Genomic DNA, 17,731 nt, shown 5'->3' with positions numbered 1-17,731 from the left:
GAGCCTCCTCACCATAATCTCGGCGTCCTCGGCTCTGCGGATCTGCTGCTTCAAATGAGCGGCCTGCTCATCGCAGAGTTCATCCAAAGTGAGGAGGTAGGCAGCCATATGGAGCACGGTGGGGTCATCCTCGCGCTGTCCACGTCCTTCCAAAGTCCTTACCCGGGCCAGCCAAACCGGGCGGTTCTTCTTGACAGGCGGGTAGAACCTCATCGGTGTGCGTCCGATGTGCCGCTCATAGATCTGGCACAGGTAGCGCAGGGCTTTCCGAGCTGCCGCCTGGTAAGTGTCTTTCCGCCGGAACCCAGTGGCAGACACATTCCAAGGCTGAATGTCGGGGAAGCGGCTGCTCCTGCCCACAAAGATGGTCATCTCGCACCGGAGAGTCCCACGGTCCTCATACTCCCTGCTGGAGTACTCCGGGCGCTCGTAAATTCCGAGGCGGTCCATGCAGGCGAACAGCAACCTGGGAAAACCGGGCTCCTCCAGGCAGTGGCTGTTGGTCCATCCTTCTTCGGCCATCTGGAAAGAATCGGGGTGTAAATCAGTTTTGCAATTGAGCAGAGGTAGCAAGAAATTTTGTAAATTATTTAATTTGGTCAAAAAGGCTTTTCTGGTCCTAATGGTTACATCCTACGGCCAACGACGGCTCTGATACCACCTGAAGCGTCCCCACATAAGTAGAGACTAAATGTGATCCAAATTATCAGTCCCAGGAGGCTGATAACACATTTATTCAACAGATAGTTCAGAAACCGTACAACTCCCGAAGGAGCGGGCGGGCAAGCCACACCCAAAGCAAGACTAAAGCGATAACCACACAAATCCATGTTGCAGTCCAGTCGGACTCCGGGCTGCAGTCGGAGCTAAGCGTCAGCGGAAGCATCCTGCAAAAGGGCCAACACCACAGGCAGCGTTGGGTGCAGACGCAACCTCCTACTCGAAGTCCTCGGCGACGAAAACCGGATCCTCCTCTGAAGTAACAACACAAGGGTGAGTACAAAAGTACTCAGCAAGTCCAACCCCATCCACGGAGGGGGATATAACAGAGTATGCACAAGAATAATCAAGGAATACGCTATGGTTCATTTGCAGTAAAGCTGGATTTTAGACACATGCAGGGTTCCATTTCAAAGAAGTTTCATAAAAATATTTTAGTAAACAATATATCAAGTGGGGTTGATCCTACACAAAGGATCCAAGTTTTATCGCTACCGGACTCCCCGTCCGCCGTAGCGCACGGCACATCTGCCGGACACTTCCAAAATTCCACGCACCCACACACGCAGTACAAAACCAGTCATCCTCAAAAGCTAGTTGTGTGACCGAGCCGTAACTCGTCCAATGCCGTGGACACGGCTACCCGGATAGGTTTTAACTCTGCAGAGGTTGTACACTTTCCCCACAAGTAGGGTACCGTATCGCGATCACCTTAGTGTCGGTACGGATCCTAACAAAGCCATTACCCACCTTAGCCAACACTGACTAGTCCCCACAAGAGCGCTCAAGGGGTTAGCAACCCATCCACGGGGCCGTAACCGGGACCTAAGTCACCAAGAGCTTAGTCCTTTTCCAAGGCCCCCCCGTTGCTCACCAGCACACCTGAAGCCTAGCAGTTTAGCTAGTGGGGTTTATGCTAAGCCGTTGCCCATACAACGGTCGAGTGGTTGTACGATGATGGAATTAGGCAGGATGACACATCAACTGGGTCCTTAGTCATGACAAGATGGATATCTCCACACTGCTCAACCACTGAGGTACGAGCCTGACAATCCGGAGTTCCACACAAGAAACACCCATCCATCTCATCCACCACCTCATTTAACACCCGAAAACCCAACTCCTCAGTTAAACATACTCACACATTAATTTCCGAGTAAACAGGTGTAGTCAAGTATGAATTTGGATAATGAGTTCCTAAGCATTCTAGCAGTATTTACCATCTAAACAGAGCAACTCATATTTAGAGATAAATATGGGACAACAAGGAATAGTCATAACAATCAAGGGGTGGCTAACCAACCATGTCTTGCGGTAAAATAATTATGCATTTTATAAAGCAGGCCAATAGGTTGTGTCTGAAAAACTGGGTATTAAAATATGCATCAAAGGGTGAGATTGGACTTGCCGTTCTCAAAGCCTTCTGGGAGCTCCTGCTCGCGGTACTGGTCCTCGGGCTCGGGCTCGCGGTCGAACTCCTCCTCGCGCTCCTCCTCGGGTACTCCGCGATCTACGGCACACACAAACGAGCACACAATAAATAAAAGGAAAAAGGGTTTTACCCGATGAGCTCCGAACAGGAAACATGAACGGAAAATAGGTAGGAAGGGTATTTTCGTGGGATTTTGATATGCCTCGGCGGAAATATATGAGAGGAGGCCGTGGTCGAGTTTGGGGTTAATCGGAGGAGGTTTGGCGCATGAAATGACGGGTTAAAGGAGTATTAGGGGCTTTACAACGGGGTTTAGGACTGAACCGTGAGGGTAGGGGCCTATCTGTAATTATTTTTGGAATGGTGGAAGGACTGGTTCGCGAATCAGGGAAATTTGTGGGTTGGGTCGTGAGGAGAGGGATTTACCCCTTCTTCTTCCTGGGGACAATCAGGAGCTTGAGAGGAGAAATGGCCGTCGGAGTTCTGGTGGTGGGAGTGGAGGAAGGCAAGGTGCTCGTGGTGAGGGTGTGGAGGTGAAGGCTCGGCTCCCTCCTTTTATAGGCGGCGCGCGGGCGGGCAAGGGCCGAGGTAATGATGGCGGCCGGACTCTTGGCCGGTGGCGTGCCGGAGTGGTGAAGCTCGTGGACGGCGTGGCGGCGTGGTCGACGAGGCCACAGGGGCGGCGACCGGTGACCGGCGACACGACGCGACGCACCGAGCCAAGCGCTAAACGCCAAGGCGCGAGCGGGCGCGGTACGGGCGACGTGACGCGGTGCGGGCGCGGCGCGGCACGGGCTCGGCGCGGCGCGGGCGCGGCGTGGGCGCGGCGGCGGCGCGGCGGCGCGGCGGGCGCGGGCGCGGGGCGGGGCGGGACGGCGCGGGCGCGGGGCGGGGCGGCGCGGCGCGGCGCGGCGCGGGCGCGCGCGGCGCAGCGGCGGCGGGCGCGCGGGCGCGTGGCCCGAGGCGGCGCGCGGCCCAGCGCGCGCGTGCGCGGCCCGGCGCCTCGGCGCCCGTGCCAGGCAGGGGGGGGGCGGTGCAAGTGGGTGGGGTGCCAGGAAGTAAAAGAGGAGAGAGAAAGGGGAGGAAGAAGGAGAAGGAAAAAGGAGAAGGAAAAGAAGGAGGAAAAAAAAAGAAAGAAGGAAGAGAAAGAGAGGGAAGGGAGGGGAAAAGATGGCGAAATTTTCGGAATTCGTCTGCGCGCGGTGACGGATTGATGGGCACGCGGCGAAAATTACGGGGAGTGGAAAAATGGAGAATTGACGGGCCGGGGCCAGGACGGCGGGTCCGACGGAAGGGAAAAGATTTGACGGAGCTCGGCGGTCGGAAAAATTTTGGAAAGTGTTTTTAACGGGTGATTTAACCGGGTGTATTTTACGGGCGTTACACGCGCCCAGGGTTGGGCGAGGCAGAGTTTTTGCGGTGGGGGTCGGGCACTCCCGACCCCAGCCCTCTTGGTCGGGCGAGGTGGAGTTTAGTTTTTAAGGGGTCGGGAGCGTCCGACCCCGGGACTCCGGGTCGGGCGAGGCGGAGTTTAGTGTTCAAGGGGTCGGGAGCGTCCGACCCCGGGACTTTAGGTCGGACGAGGCGGAACGTGGCCTCTCCCTCTCATATTGGGCAAACGGCAATTTTGCTACCTTAGATGGGCCTAGGCCTTTAAGTTCTGTTGATTTCATGGGCTAGGGGATATCATTGATATTTCCCCCCAACAGTAGCCCCCGAGCCTGTGGTGGAGCTGGAACGCTCCCCCAGAGGCTGCAGTGGTTGCCAGTATGGGATCCTCTTCGTTTGATCCGGGGCAGAGGAGCTGTTCGGATGGTGTTGACCGGAGGGATTGATTGGATGATTCATCCTGTGCGCTACTCGGCGTGGGTGGACTTCTGGTCGTTCCCTTCCGTCCACGAGCCTTAGGTTAAGACCACCCGCGTGGCCTTAGGTTGCGAGGCCAGCCCCCGAGCCCTCGCGTGTCGTAGGGGACCGGTTGGAGGTTGGGTCGACTTTTGTTCGTTCACCCTCAAGCGTCCGTTCGCTAGGACGGAGGGGGCGAGCCGTGCCACGCTATCCTCATCGGACGAACTGTGGTGCTCTTGGAGCTACTAACGGGTTGATTCGAGTGGGATCCCGGTCCCCGTTCGGGGGGTCCGGCTAGGGCCAGGCTGGTGGCGTACCCAGGCTCCAGCGGACTAGTTCATATAGTTCCCGAGTCCGTTCGGTCGGATCCGGGGGCTCGTTGCCTTTCTTCGGGGAAAAACCATGAACTTTGATGCTGGTCTAGACTCGAATGTGAGCTTGAGATGCCCGGGGCCGTCGAACGCCCAGGTTACGGTCGCTAGCGGACTCGTCCCTTCTCACCCCTCGCTCGTGGGCATCCTGAGGCGGCTGTCGAACCCGCAGCGGGCCAGCCTTCGAACCTCTGGATCGTAATGGGCTGTAGGGGCATTTTCAGCCCTGTATCCCTCATTACCTTTCGGTGGGCCTTGGGCTGAATCGTGGCGGGTGTTGCGTCTTGGGCCAAATGTGGGGGACGTCGTGCGCGCGTCTTCCGGGAGACGGAGTTACGGAGGGCGCCGACCCGCGAATCAAGGAGGAGAGGATGTTTCTGCGGCAGATCATGCGCGCGGTTTCCGAAAAGAGAGCGGGCGTGATGGGGGCGTACCTGGCGCCGCATTTATGGCGACAAGGGCGTCAGTTCCGCTTCCTTTGCCCCTTCCCTATAAAACGAAGGCTCCACCTCGCTGGTTCTGCCCACCTTCTGCTTTCGAGTCTTTTCACCTTCCTAGCTCACCCTCAGCTCACTCGCGCCCGCTTCGTCTTCCTTCGCTCAACGCTACGCCCTTTCTCCCCATCCCCGTTGAGTTCCTTCCTCCTCCGGCGATGGGATCCTGGACGATTTCCCACTTCAACTCCTCGCGCGCCGAAGGCCTAGTGAGGAAGGGCCTCCTCTGCGAGAGGATGGAGGTGGGCGAGTGGGAGCTCCCGAGGTCGGAGCAGGTGCCGACGCCGCCCGCCGGCTACATCGTCTCCTTCGCCCACTTCCACAAGCGGGGGTTCGCGACTCCGCCGAGCCGCTTCTTCCGCGGGCTCCTCCATTACTACGGGCTTGAGCTGCAGCACCTCAACCCCGACGGGATTCAGCATATCACGGTGTTCGTCGCGCTGTGCGAGGGGTTCCTGGGCATCGAGCCCAACTTCTCGCTGTGGAAGTACTTTTTTACGGTCAGCCTGTACCAGAAGACGGAGAAGAGGGGGAACCAGCAGCGGTCGCCCCCAGTGCCGATAGGGTGCGCCGGGATCCACCTCTACCATACTCGCTCCAAGGAGTACATGGCGATGAAGACTGCGGCGTCCCACAAGGGGTGGCACAATCAGTGGTTCTACGTGAAGAACTACTCAAACTCCCCCTGCCGGAGTTCACCGACCACACTATCGAGGTGGCGCCGGAGATGTGGGCGTACGAACCGGTCGAAAAGGAGAAGAAGCGATTCCATGGCCTGCTGCAGGCCATCAAGCAGTTGAAGAGGAGGAGGTTGACTGGAGCCGAGGTCATCAGGGCGTACCACGCCCGGCGGGTGGCGCCGCTGATGCTCCGGGTTCATTCGCTCGCCGACATGACTCCGGGCGCATCGACCGAGGGTACCATCCTGGCGATGGGTGCGCTCGCCGCCTCCGAGATCCGACAGCGGATTCGAGAGGCGTTGGAGGACAAGGACGCCGACTACCCAGTGCCCGGGCACCCTCCGATGCGCCCGGACGAGGGCTTCATCGACCTGGTAAGGAATTTGTGCACCGACCTTCTTTTTTCGTGTTTCTTGGTCGTCGCTCTGACGTGGGGCCTTTCTGTGTTTGTAGGGCATGCTGACCCGGGTTGTGGACTCGCACCCGCCGGTGCCGGAGGACGCCGATTGACGGCTGCAAAACCGTCTCCTTGCTAAGGAGCAGAAGCGCCGCAAGGACAAGGAGACGGTGAAAAAGAGGAAGAAGGCCGCCAAGGAGTTCCAACGGCGGCGGCGAGGGCAGGTCGTGTCGGACGACGATGATGATGACGATGACGATGATGAGGAGAAAGATGAGGAGGATGACGAGGAGGAGGAAGAGCTTGTCCTATCTCCTCGGTCGGGCGCGCTCGTTATTCGGGAGGCGCGCCCGCAAACGGCCGCGGAGGACCGTTCGCCCGCCCACCCGGGGCTTGGTTCCGCAAGGCTCCGGGGCCATGCCCCAGGGGTCGGCGCGGAGCACCTCCCAGGGGTCAGCGTGGGGCGTCCCCCAGGAGCCGGTGCGGGGCGCCCCCCAGGAGTTAGCACGGAGCGCTCCTCAGCAGTCGGCGTGGAGCGCTCCCCGGAGGTCTATAGAGCCCGCCCCTGCCGTCGCGCCTGCGGCCCAAGAGCAGAGGAGCGGCGGTAAGCGGCCGCTGTCGGACACCCCGGGGTCGGCGTCCGGCTCGGAGGCGAAGCGCGTGCGCCGTCCTTGCTCTGGAGGAACGTGAGTTGGATTTCCTTGTGAACCTCACTCCTTTCCCCACCTTGCGTTTGTTTCCGCTGACATTTGTTGATTGTTTTGCAGCGCCGCCCCCCGTGGCCTCGTTCTGCAGCTGGCGCCCAAGAAGGTGCTACGGGTGCTGTCCGCCTCCGCGGAGCGGACCGCAGCCCCACCCACAGCGGGCGGCGGGGTTCCCGGTGAGGTCGCGGGTCCCCTCGCGGAAGTGGCCCCCGTGACGGCGACCGGTGGAGTGGTGGTGCCATCGGGCGCGAGAGAAGGCCTGGACCCCGCTCTACCTTCCGCTTCCTCGACCGACCCTTCGGTGCAGAGTGTCATTCCCCGGGGCCCTCAGGCCGGGGAGGTGATCGACCTCGACGCCGACGAGGCGGAGGGAACAGCGGCGACGGGAACAGGGACGGGTGTCCCTGCAGCCGCGACGGGGATGGCGGCGGCGACAGAGGAGGGAGAGCCTGCCTCCGCGGCCACGGCGAGTACGGCGACGGTGGGGGAGGTTAGGACGCCCGCCTCGACGGCTGCGGCGGAGGAGGCAGCGGTGACGAAGGCGGGGACTTCCGCCCGGGAGGTCCCGGCGGAGGTGGCACCGGCGGTGGAGGCGGAGGTGCCCGCTCGAGAGGCTCCGGCAGGGGTGGAAGAGCCTGCCTCAGCGGTTGCGGCGGAGGGTGAGGTGGCCGCGGGGATACTTGTTCCGCCGCCTGCGTCAGAGGCAGTGGCGCCGTCGGGCGGGCCCGCGGCAGCCCCGACGGCGACAGGTGCGCAGGCGCCGGGACCGTCGGCGAGCCCGGCGGCTTCCGGGATGATGGAGCCCGTTTCGACGGCGGCATCAGGATCGGCTCCTGCCTCAGCCTTGGCCGCTTCCGTTCCCAGGGCGTGGAGAGGGTCTGTCCTGCGTTGGACGTCCCGTGAGGACCCGCCGAGGCACCTCTTCACCTTGGATGACGTCGCGGAGTGGCGCAAGTGGCAGGCGGTGTAGGGCAGCCTCGCCAACGCCCGTGCGACTCTATCCTCGGTGTTGGCGGAGCTGAACAGCGTCGTCCTCCCTGGTAGCCAGGTACGATACTTTTTCCATTGGTGGTTGTCTCTTTCCTGTTGCCTTACCTCTGATGGCGTATTGCTTTACAGGCTCTCCAAGAATACAGTCGGGGGAAATCTGATTTCCTCCGGCTGGAGCCGGGGCTGTGGGAGCGCTTCAACTTGGAGAGGGAGCGGACCAGGGAGCTGTCCATGCAGGTTGCTGCCGCCTAGCAGGTCATCATCGATCTGCAAAGGCGCGAGCAAGCGGCGCAGGAGGACGTACGGCGGTCAGAGGACAAATTCCAAGCCGTCGTCGATAAGGCCCACCTCGACCGCGAGGAGCTCCAGGCCGCTGCTGCCGAGAAGGCCCGCCTTGATGCCGAGAAGCTCGCGCAGCTGAGGGGAGATCTTGATGCCCTTCAGAAGACTGTCGAGCGTATCCGGCGCGAGCGGCAAAAGGCCTAGCAGGAGCGGGATTCCGAGGCGGCCCGGAAAGGCGAGGCCGAGAAGATGGCAGCCGAGCTTGGCGCGGAGGTCGGTCAGCTCCGGGCGCAAGTGCAGGGGCTCCAGACCGCTGTGTCCCAGGGGGGCCGACCGGGAGCGTGAGCTGAAGGCCCGGTCCGACGGTGAGACTTCTCTTTGTTTCTGTGTCTCCGTGGTGTTGCGGTGATTTCTAACTTGGTGGGTCTTTCCGGGTGGTTCTTGCAGACGAAATTGCCCGGTTGAGGGAGCTCCTTGACGCGGAGCGCAGTGAGCACGGCACCCTGCGGGATGCGATCCGCGTCATCTGCGACGGACTCGGCATGGTCCAGGGGGAGGGGATGAGCTTGCTGACGGCTCGTGTCCTCGAGATGTACTGCCGGGCCCGGGAGATCGCCGTGGATGCGCTCCACACCGGCGTGCGGCGAGCCTTCAGGGTCTTTGGCTCCCATTACTCCGGCATCAACTTCGCCGGGATGAGCGGAGGATACGCTAGCAGCTACTCCGAGGCTGAGCTGGATGAGATCAACGCGTCGGTGTTCAACCCGGCGGAGGCCTTGGCGAAGCTCCTGGAGGATGAAGCCGTCCCTCTCAAAGATCCCCCGACGAGCTAACTGTATCGGGCTGGCGCCCAAGTTGTAAATACGTTAGTTTCAAGCTTATTTTGTGATGGCCACGGAGGTCGTAAAAAAGTTTCCGATCCTCTTTCTTGTTTCTGGACTTGGAAAGTTTAAAGCGCATCGTCGGGCGTGTCAGTAAGCGTTGATGGGTGAAGGTACCGTAGCCGCTGGGGCATAGGTTTTTCGCAGTCTGATCAGTCTTGCCTGAACACCGTTCGTGCGCTCTCTCCTTTTCGTGTCCGAAAGTTCAGAGGGAGGGTCGGCTCGGAAGGAGAAAACATTTTTGAGATGGTGCCAAGTGGCTTAAGCTGGAGCCCCTGATAGCCCCCGAGGGATATGCGACCCTAGAGCGAAGCCAGGGTCGGATATCCCTGAGCTCGGCGAGAAAACTTGAATGGAACCAGCTCAAAATTCTTTTTTCCGTAAAAATCTTTGGATTTACAGAAAAGTTTATGTACAGAACATGGAAATGAAAACTAGGGATAGAAACGCCTTAGCTGTTCTATGTTCCAAGCATTGCTGAAGATCTGTCCGTCGGGGGTCGCTAGCTTGTAGGTGCCTGGCCGCAGTACCTGCGCGACGATGAAGGGACCTTCCCACGGAGGAGTCAGCTTGTGCCAACCCCTGTTATCCTGGACGAGGCGGAGCACCAGGTCGCCAACGTTGAAGGCTCGGCCTTGCACCTTGCGGCTGTGGTAACGTCGTAGGGCCTGCTGGTACTTGGCCGAGTGCAGCAGGGCCACATCGCGTGCCTCATCGAGCTGATCTTGTGCGTCTTCGAGCGATGCCTGGTTCCCTTGTTCATCGTACGCCTTGACCCTCGGCGATCCGTATTCCAGGTCGGTGGGCAAGATGGCCTCGGACCCGTAGACCATGAAGAACGGGGTGAAGCCGGTCGCCCGACTGGGGGTTGTCCTCAGGCTCCAAAGGACTACGGGAAGCTCGGCGACCCACCGTCCGCCAAACTTTCTGAGGCGGTCGAAGATCCGTGGCTTGAGACCCTGGAGTATCATGCCATTGGCTCGTTCGACCTGCCCGTTCGTGCGGGGGTGTGCCACGCCCGACCAATCTACTCGGATGTGGTGGTCGTCGCAGAACTGGAGAAATTTCTTCCCGGTGAACTGCGTGCCGTTGTCGGTGATGATGGAGTTGGGGATTCCGAAGCGGTGGATGATGTCGGTGAAGAACTGTACCGCCTGCTCGGACTTGATTTGCGTGACCGGTCTTGCTTCAATCCACTTGGAGAACTTGTCGACGGCGACAAGCAGGTGGGTGAAGCCCCCGGGTGCTTTCTTGAAGGGCCCGACGAGATCCAGCCCCCAGACCGCGAAGGGCCACGTGATGGGGATGGTCTGGAACGCCTCCGCGGGCAGATGGGTTTGGCGCACAAAGAACTGGCACCCCTCACAGGTGCGGACTACTTGGGTGGCGTCGGCGACCGCCGTCGGCCAGTAGAAACCTTGCCAGAAGGCGTTGCCAACGAGTGTTCTTGGCGCAGCGTGGTGGCCGCAGGCTCCGGCGTGGATGTCCTGGATCAGTGCTTTTCCCTGTTCGATCGGGATGCAACGCTGGAGGATGCCAGTGTGGCTTCTCCTGTAGAGCTCTTGATCGATAATGGCGAAGGATTTGGCGCGACGCGCAATCCTACGGGCCTCCGTTTTGTTCGCCGGGAGCGTGTCGCGGACGAGGTGGTCGAGGTATGGGACTCTCCAGTCGGTTGGGGGGTCGGCCCCCACCACGGGGTCTGCCGTGATTTCCATGACCATGGGGCTGGAGGGGTCGGCTTCCGGGACCGAGTCAGGCGAAGCGGTGCCGACCCTGTCAGGGCTGGCGCCCGGGCCTGGGACAGGTGGCGCGCTGCCAACCTCCCCTAGGTCGGGGTCCGAGCCTGGAGCTGGTGGCGCTTCACCGACCCTCGCCAGTTCTTGGTAACGGATTGAAGGCTTGAACTGGTCGCTGACGAAGACGCCGTTGGGGATGGGCATTCGGCCGGATGCTGCATTCGCCAGCTCGTCGGCTGCCTTGTTGAAGCGCCTTGCGACGTGGTTGAGCTCCAGCCCGTCGAACTTGTCTTCAAGCTTGCGAACCTCATTGCAGTAGGCTGCCATCTTGGGGTTGTGGCAGCTCCACTCCTTCATGACTTGTTCGACGACTAGTTGGGAGTCACCCCGGATGTCTAGCCGACGAATGCCCAGCTCGATGGCGATGCGAAGCCCGTTGAGGAGGGCCTCGTACTCAGCGACATTGTTGGACGCAGGAAAGTGGAGGCGGATCATGTACCTGATGCGCACACCTAGAGGAGAGACGAAGATGAGGCCCACTCCGGCACGGGCCCTCATCAACGACCCATCGAAGTACATTGTCCAGTACTCCTGCTTCTCCGGCGCCGATGGCGTTTGGATCTCCGTCCACTCTGCTACGAAATCGGCGAGTACCTGGGACTTGATTGCGATGCAGGGGGCGTAGGTGATGCCCTGGTCCATGAGCTCGAGCGCCCACTTCGTGATCCGTCCCGTGGCGTCCTGGTTCCGGATCACTTCGCCTAGTGGGAACGACGAAACAACCTTTACCGGGTGGGAGCTGAAGTAGTGGCGCAGCTTTCTCTTCGTGATGAGGACGGCGTAGATGAACTTCTGGATCTGCGGGTAGCGTGCCTTGGACTCGGACAAGACTTCGCTGATGAAATACACCGGGCGTTGCACCTTGAGAGCGTGTCCCTCCTCTTCTCGTTCCACCACTAGGGTCGCGCTAACCACCTGGGTGGTCGCCGCGATGTAGAGCAGGAGGGGCTCGCCGTCGGTCGGCGGGACCAGGATCGGGGCCTTCATCAGGAGGTCCTTGAGTCGGTCAAGTGCCTCCTGGGCCTCGTCGGTCCATTCGAAGCGGTCAGTCTTCTTTAGGAGTCGATAGAGAGGAAGCCCCCGTTCGCCAAGGCGTGAGATGAAGCGGCTCAGAGCCGCTAAGCATCCCATGACGCGCTGGACTCCCTTTATATTTCGGATTGGCCCCATGTCGCTGATGGCCGCTATCTTCTCCGGATTGGCTTCGATGCCGCGCACGGAGACAATGAAGCCTAGCAGCATGCCCCTCGGAACCTCGAAAACGCATTTTTCGGGATTGAGCTTAATACGCTTATCCCTCAGCCTTTCGAAGGCTAGTTCGAGGTTAGAGAGGAGCTGGTCGCCCTTCTTGGATTTGACTACGATATCGTTAACGTAAGCCTCAACGGTCCGCCCGATGAGGTCCCCGAAACATTTCAGCATGCATCGCTGGAATGTAGCCCCCGCGTTTTTGAGGCCGAATGGCATCTTAACGTAATATTAGGGGCCGAAGGGGGTGATGAAAGAGGTAGTGAGCTGGTCGGATTCTCTCATCACGATCTGATGGTAGCTGGAATACGCATCAAGGAAGCTAAGGGTTTCGCACCCGGCGGTCGAGTCGACTATCTGATCTATGTGTGGCAAAGGAAACGGATCCTTTGGGCACGCCTTGTTGAGACCGGTATAATCACCACACATCCTCCATTTCCCATTCTTTTTTCATACAAGAACAGGATTAGCTAGCCACTCAGGGTGGTACACTTCCTTGATAAATCCGGCCGCCAAAAGCTTCTGGAGCTCCTCGTCGATGGCCTTGCGCCTCTCCTCACCTCTCCTTGCTTCACTGGCTTGGAGCCGGCCTTGATGTTCAAGGAGTGCTCGGCGACTTCTCTCGGAATGCCGGGCATGTCCGAGGGCTTCCACGCGAAGACGTCGTTGTTCGTGCGGAGGAAGTCGACGAGCGCGCTTTCCTATTTGGGAGATAGGGTAGCGCCGATCCGCACAGTCCTGCCGTCGGAGCTGCTGAGGTCAAGGAGGACCTCCTTGACGCCTTCGGTGGCTTCGAAGGAGGTGGCCGACTGCTTGGAGTCGGGCTGGTCCTCGGTGCCCTCCACGAGCTGGACCGCCAAATCCCCTGTGAAGGTGATGGCTGCGGCGTATTCGCAGCATTCCACATCGCACTCGTACGCCTTTTGGAAAGACGTGCCAACAGTGATGACCCCGTTGGGCCCCGGCAGCTTGAGCTTGAGGTAGGTGTAGTTGGAGATGGCCATGAACTTCGCGTAGCACGGTCGCCCTAAGATGGCGTGGTAGGTTCCACGGAACCCTACCACCTCAAAGGTGAGGACCTCCTTCATGTAGTTGGAAGGGGTCCCGAAAGTGACGGGCAAGTCGATTTGCCCGAGAGGCATTGCCTATTTTTCTAGCACGACACCGTGGAACGGTGCCTTGCTGGGGTGGAGGCGGGAGCGGTCAATCCCCATAGCGTCGAGGGTCTCAGCGTAGAGGATGTTGAGGCCGCTGCCTCCATCCATGAGCACCTTGGTGAGGCGCGTCATGCCGACAATGGGGTCGACGACGAGGGAGTAGCGTCTCGGATGCCGGACGTGTCCCGGGTGGTCGGACCGATCGAAGGTGATGGCCGATCCCGACCAGTCGAGGAAGACCGGCGTCGCAAGCTCGGCAGCGTAGACCTCGCAGCACTCCAACTTCTAACGGCGTTTGGAGTCGTACGCCGCCGGGCCGCCGAAGATCATGAAGCAGCCGTCCACCTTGGGGAAGCCGTCTTCCTTCTCTTCGTTGCCCTTCTTCCCCTCATCGGGCTTCCGCTTCCGGTCGCCTTTCACTGGGTTGCCTACAAAGTACCTCTTCATGAGGTTGCAGTCCTTCTAGGCATGTTTCGCAGGGAACTCGTGGTTCGGGCGCGGTCCCTCGAGCAGTTTTTCGAAGAAGCCAGGAGTGTCCTCCGGGGGCGGCTGTCCTCGCTTGCGCTCGACAGCAGCCACGAGGGGAGCCTCGCGCCGCTGCTTGCCTTTCTTCTTCTGCTGGCGGTTGGAGGTGCCCTTGTCAGCATCCTCCTCCCGCTTTGCCTTGCCCTTAGAGCGGTCGAAGATCGCTCCAACGGCCTCTTCGCCCGAGGCGTAGCTAGTGGCAATATTGAGGAGCTCCTCCGTGGTTCACGGGTCTCGACGCCCCAGCTCGTGGATGAGGGGTTGGCAGGAGGTTCCCGCCAAGAAGGTCCCTATCACGTTGGCGTCCACGACGTTGGAGAGCTCAGTGCGCTTCCTGGAGAAGCGTCGGATGTAATCCCGGAGGGACTCGTCCGATCCCTGGCGACAGCTCCGGAGATCCCAGGAGTTGCCGGGGCGCGTGTACGTGCCCTGGAAGTTTCCTATGAATATCTCCTTCAGGTCATTCCAGCAGCGGATCCGTCCTGAAGGGATATGTTCCAGCCAGGCTCACGCTGAGTCGGCCAGAAAGAGTGGTAGGTTGCGGATGATGAACAGGTCATCGTCCGTCCCGCCAGCTTGACCTGCAAGCCAGTAGTCGCTGAGCCATACCCCGGGGTTTGTCTCCCCCGAGTACTTGGCCACATTCGTCGGTTGCCTGAAGCGCGACGGAAACGGCGTGTTCAGGATGCGCGCGGAGAAGGCCCGGGGCCCCGCCGGGTCGGGGCTCGGGCTGCGGTCTTCTTCGCTGTCGTAGCGCCCGCCGCGGTGGACGTGGTAGCCGCGATCTACCCCGTCCTCCCTATCCGTGCGGGAGTGCCTCCACGCGTCCAAGGTGTCGCGGGCGTCGCGGACGGGGCCGACACGTCGATGAACGGATCGAGCCCCTCCTCCTGCGGGCGGTGGTGTCCGCCGGGCGGACGCGGCCTGGTTTGCCCTAGGAGGAGGCTGGTGGACAAACTCCTCCCGTCTCTCTGGGGGCGCGTCGGGCGCCGCTCTGCTGGCGTTCTGCCCGCGTCACCGGGATGCGGAGCTTTCCGCTTGCTGGACGGCGGCACTCGAGCAAGTCGTGCACCTCTCGGTGCGCCCGTCGCTCCTCAGGCGTCGCTGGCTCGGGGAGTCGCCGGAGTAGGGCCGCCGCGGCAGTGATGTTCTGGCTGGCGCGAGCGAAGAGCTGAGGGTGTTTTTCGTCCGCGCAGATGCGCTGCTGGACGTCGCGCGCCCGCTGTCATGCTCTGCCTTCGCGGCGGGGGCGCTCGACCTCTTGGCGGGATGCCGCGCGCGCCTCCGGCTGCAGAGGGCGCTCCGGGGCCATGCCAAGGGCCCCGGTCGTAGCCGCGGCGCGCGGAGGGGGAGTCCTCTGTCTCCCTCCAGCGCCGTCATCGTTGGATCCCTCGGAGTGCACGTCGGCCATGAAACACTCACGCGAGGGGTGGTGGCTCCTGTTGTCGGAGCCGGCGTCGGAGATCGTCCTCGCCACACCGGCGAGCTTGTTGCTCGCGGGCGACACGGTCATGGACCGCGTCAGGAGGCGGTCGTAAGTCACCGCGGCATTGCGCAGCCCGAAGAGCCGACTCCCTGGGAAGGACCCTCCGGTGCGCTCCTGGCCGCTCGCCGCTGTCCCGGCGGCGGAGCCGGGATGGTGGGACGAGCGGGCAAGACGTGGAGAGGGATCAACTCGATCCCCTCCCCGTTGGCGAGAAAGTCGAGACTCCCGAAGCGGATCAGGGAGCTCGGAGCGAAGCTGGCGTCATGGCTGGCCATCTGAAGTCGGAGATGTACGCGCAAAGGTCCCCTACCTGGCGCGCCAACTCTCGTTGTTGCGATTTGCGGATCAAGACTTTAGACTAGTAAATTTCTTTTATGCGCGTAAGGCTTCGGATGGTGGCGTGGGAGACACGGGGTTAGACTGGTTCGGACGAAAGAAGGCCCTACGTCCAGTATCGAGGCTGCTCGTGTTACCCACGCGGGGTTCTGTAGTAGGGGTTACAGGTGGGTGAGAGAGGGAACTGATTCCAGGTCTCTTGAGTGTGCTCATGCTCTAAGTCAGTGTGGGAGTATTCTATTTGCTTGAGAGAGAGTCCCCCCGTCTCAGGACCCCCGGTCCTCCTTTTATAGCGCAAGAGGGAGCTCGGGGTTACAGTTGAGCCAGGCCTCAGGAGAAGAAGTAGAAAGGATAAGCCAAGTACAAAATAACATAAGGAGAGGGTCCCAGGGCCGCCGCTCTCGCTCCGGCCTCCAGTCCCTGTCAGTGCGTCTGTCGAGGGAGGGCGATCTCTTTCCAATCTTTTCGATGATCTCCCTGGTCGCCGTCGCCATCGAGCATGATGATGAGCCTCAGCCTCGGCATTTGTGCCCGTCGGGGAGGAGGGCCGATTCTGTTGCCCTGCTGATTACCGTAAGACCCGGACGTCGCATCCCTATCATTGGGAGCGCGGGGCGCGAGAGCAAGCGATGAGCCCTCCTGTGCCGTTCGGCGCGGGTCATGAGTACTCTGCGGCAAATCAGAGGGAGCCGCGGCCACTGCAGCTTGCGCTGCACGGCCGCGCATAGGTATTCAAGTCCGGTTACGTTGGGGACGTCGCTCCCTTTCGGCTTGACAGGGCCGCGGCGCATTTATGGCGATGTCAATAGGGGGACCCACGAGATCGGCGCCCTGATCCTCCAGTCCGCGCCCGAGGCGGATATTCGTCTGGTGGACCCGAGCGAGTCCGACCCCCGCGCCCAAGGTCGGGCGAGGCAGAGTTTTTGCGGTGGGGGTCGGGCACTCCCGACCCAGGCCCTCTGGGTTGGGCGAGGCGGAGTTTAGTCTTCAAGGGGTCGGGAGCGTCCAACCCCGGGACTCCGGGTCGGGCGAGGCGGAACGTGGCCTCTCCCTCTCATATTGGGCTGACGGCAATTTTGCTACCTTAGATGGGCTTGGGCCTTTAAGTTCTGTTGATTTCGTGGGCTAGGGGATATCGTTGATATTCCCCCCCAACACTTCTCCTTAATGTTAACTACTTTGTTTAAGACCATAAACATTTTTAGTTACGATCTGAAGGAAGCAACAAGAACACCCTTTAAAGTTAAGATCTGCTGAATAAAGGTCTGGACTCTGGAGAGCAAGTCTTTTATCTAATTACCATTTTTACATGAAGAGCACAGTGAACACAATGAGCACGATGCAGTGTCAAATTGCCTGTACCATAGAAATTCCATGCACCATAGCAAGGTAAAGGAAACTGTAAACCATCTAAGCAACCAATAAGCACAGACACAGCTACTATTTTGCCACTGCAGTACCTAGGCTCAAACAAGCATATCATGATCCATTCAGATAATCCATATCAAGCTCAAACAAGGAAATCGCTTTCCTTGGATCATATGTTCTTACCTTAGATCGATGAGGTCGACATCCACAGATGCAGGAGCAGGAGCTGTCCTAGCCGCCGGTGGTGGCCTAGGTGCGCGAGTACCTCGCCGACGAGTTGAGGAGCCCTGAACCAGACCAAAGCTAGCTCGAATCGGCAACCGCTCGTCACCCCGTTCGTTGCCTCCAACCTCCTGTGAAGCTGTCTCGTTGGTGGTTGGCGCCAGTGATCCACTAACGACACCGGAAGGGCTAGGAGGCACAGAACCAATCCGGTCCTAGAGCCGTCGCCGCTGCTCCAGCCCACCACTCCGGCCATCCTCCAGGCATGCCTATGCCTGTGGCCATGGCGGCATTGGGCCATGCGCTAGAGGCTAGGCCCGTCGCCGCTGGGCCCATGCTGCCGGAGGCTAGCGACGTTGATGCGCTCGCGCCGGGGACACCGGGCCACGTGTCGGTGACCAGGACCACCGCAACTGGAACGCCACCCCATGACACGGCAGTATGGCCGGTCTGGGCGGCACCATCCACCCCCGCAGTTTCTACGCCTCCAGGCGCACCGGGGAGTCCGGGCCATGCGCCCGCCACCACACCGGGAGGCACTCCTGCGGTAGCCAGGAGGACGCCTAAGAGACCCGTCGGTGGGCCTCCCAGTCACACAAATAGGGCGCCGCCAGCCCCTCCACCAGACACGAACGACGCGCCACTAGCCCCTCCGCTGGCCGCATCCTGGAGCCCACCACCGCATCTGCCCCTCTCAACCGCCGGAGCCCATTTTCTAGCACGCGCAGCCGCATCCCCCTCATCCATTCTAGCCGCCACCACCAGACCGTGAGACCATGAGAACGAGAGAG

The sequence above is a fragment of the Setaria viridis genome, chromosome 4 (assembly GCF_005286985.2).
Source record: "Setaria viridis chromosome 4, Setaria_viridis_v4.0, whole genome shotgun sequence".
Taxonomy (NCBI): domain Eukaryota; kingdom Viridiplantae; phylum Streptophyta; class Magnoliopsida; order Poales; family Poaceae; genus Setaria; species Setaria viridis.
Note: the sequence above shows the minus strand (reverse complement) of the source record.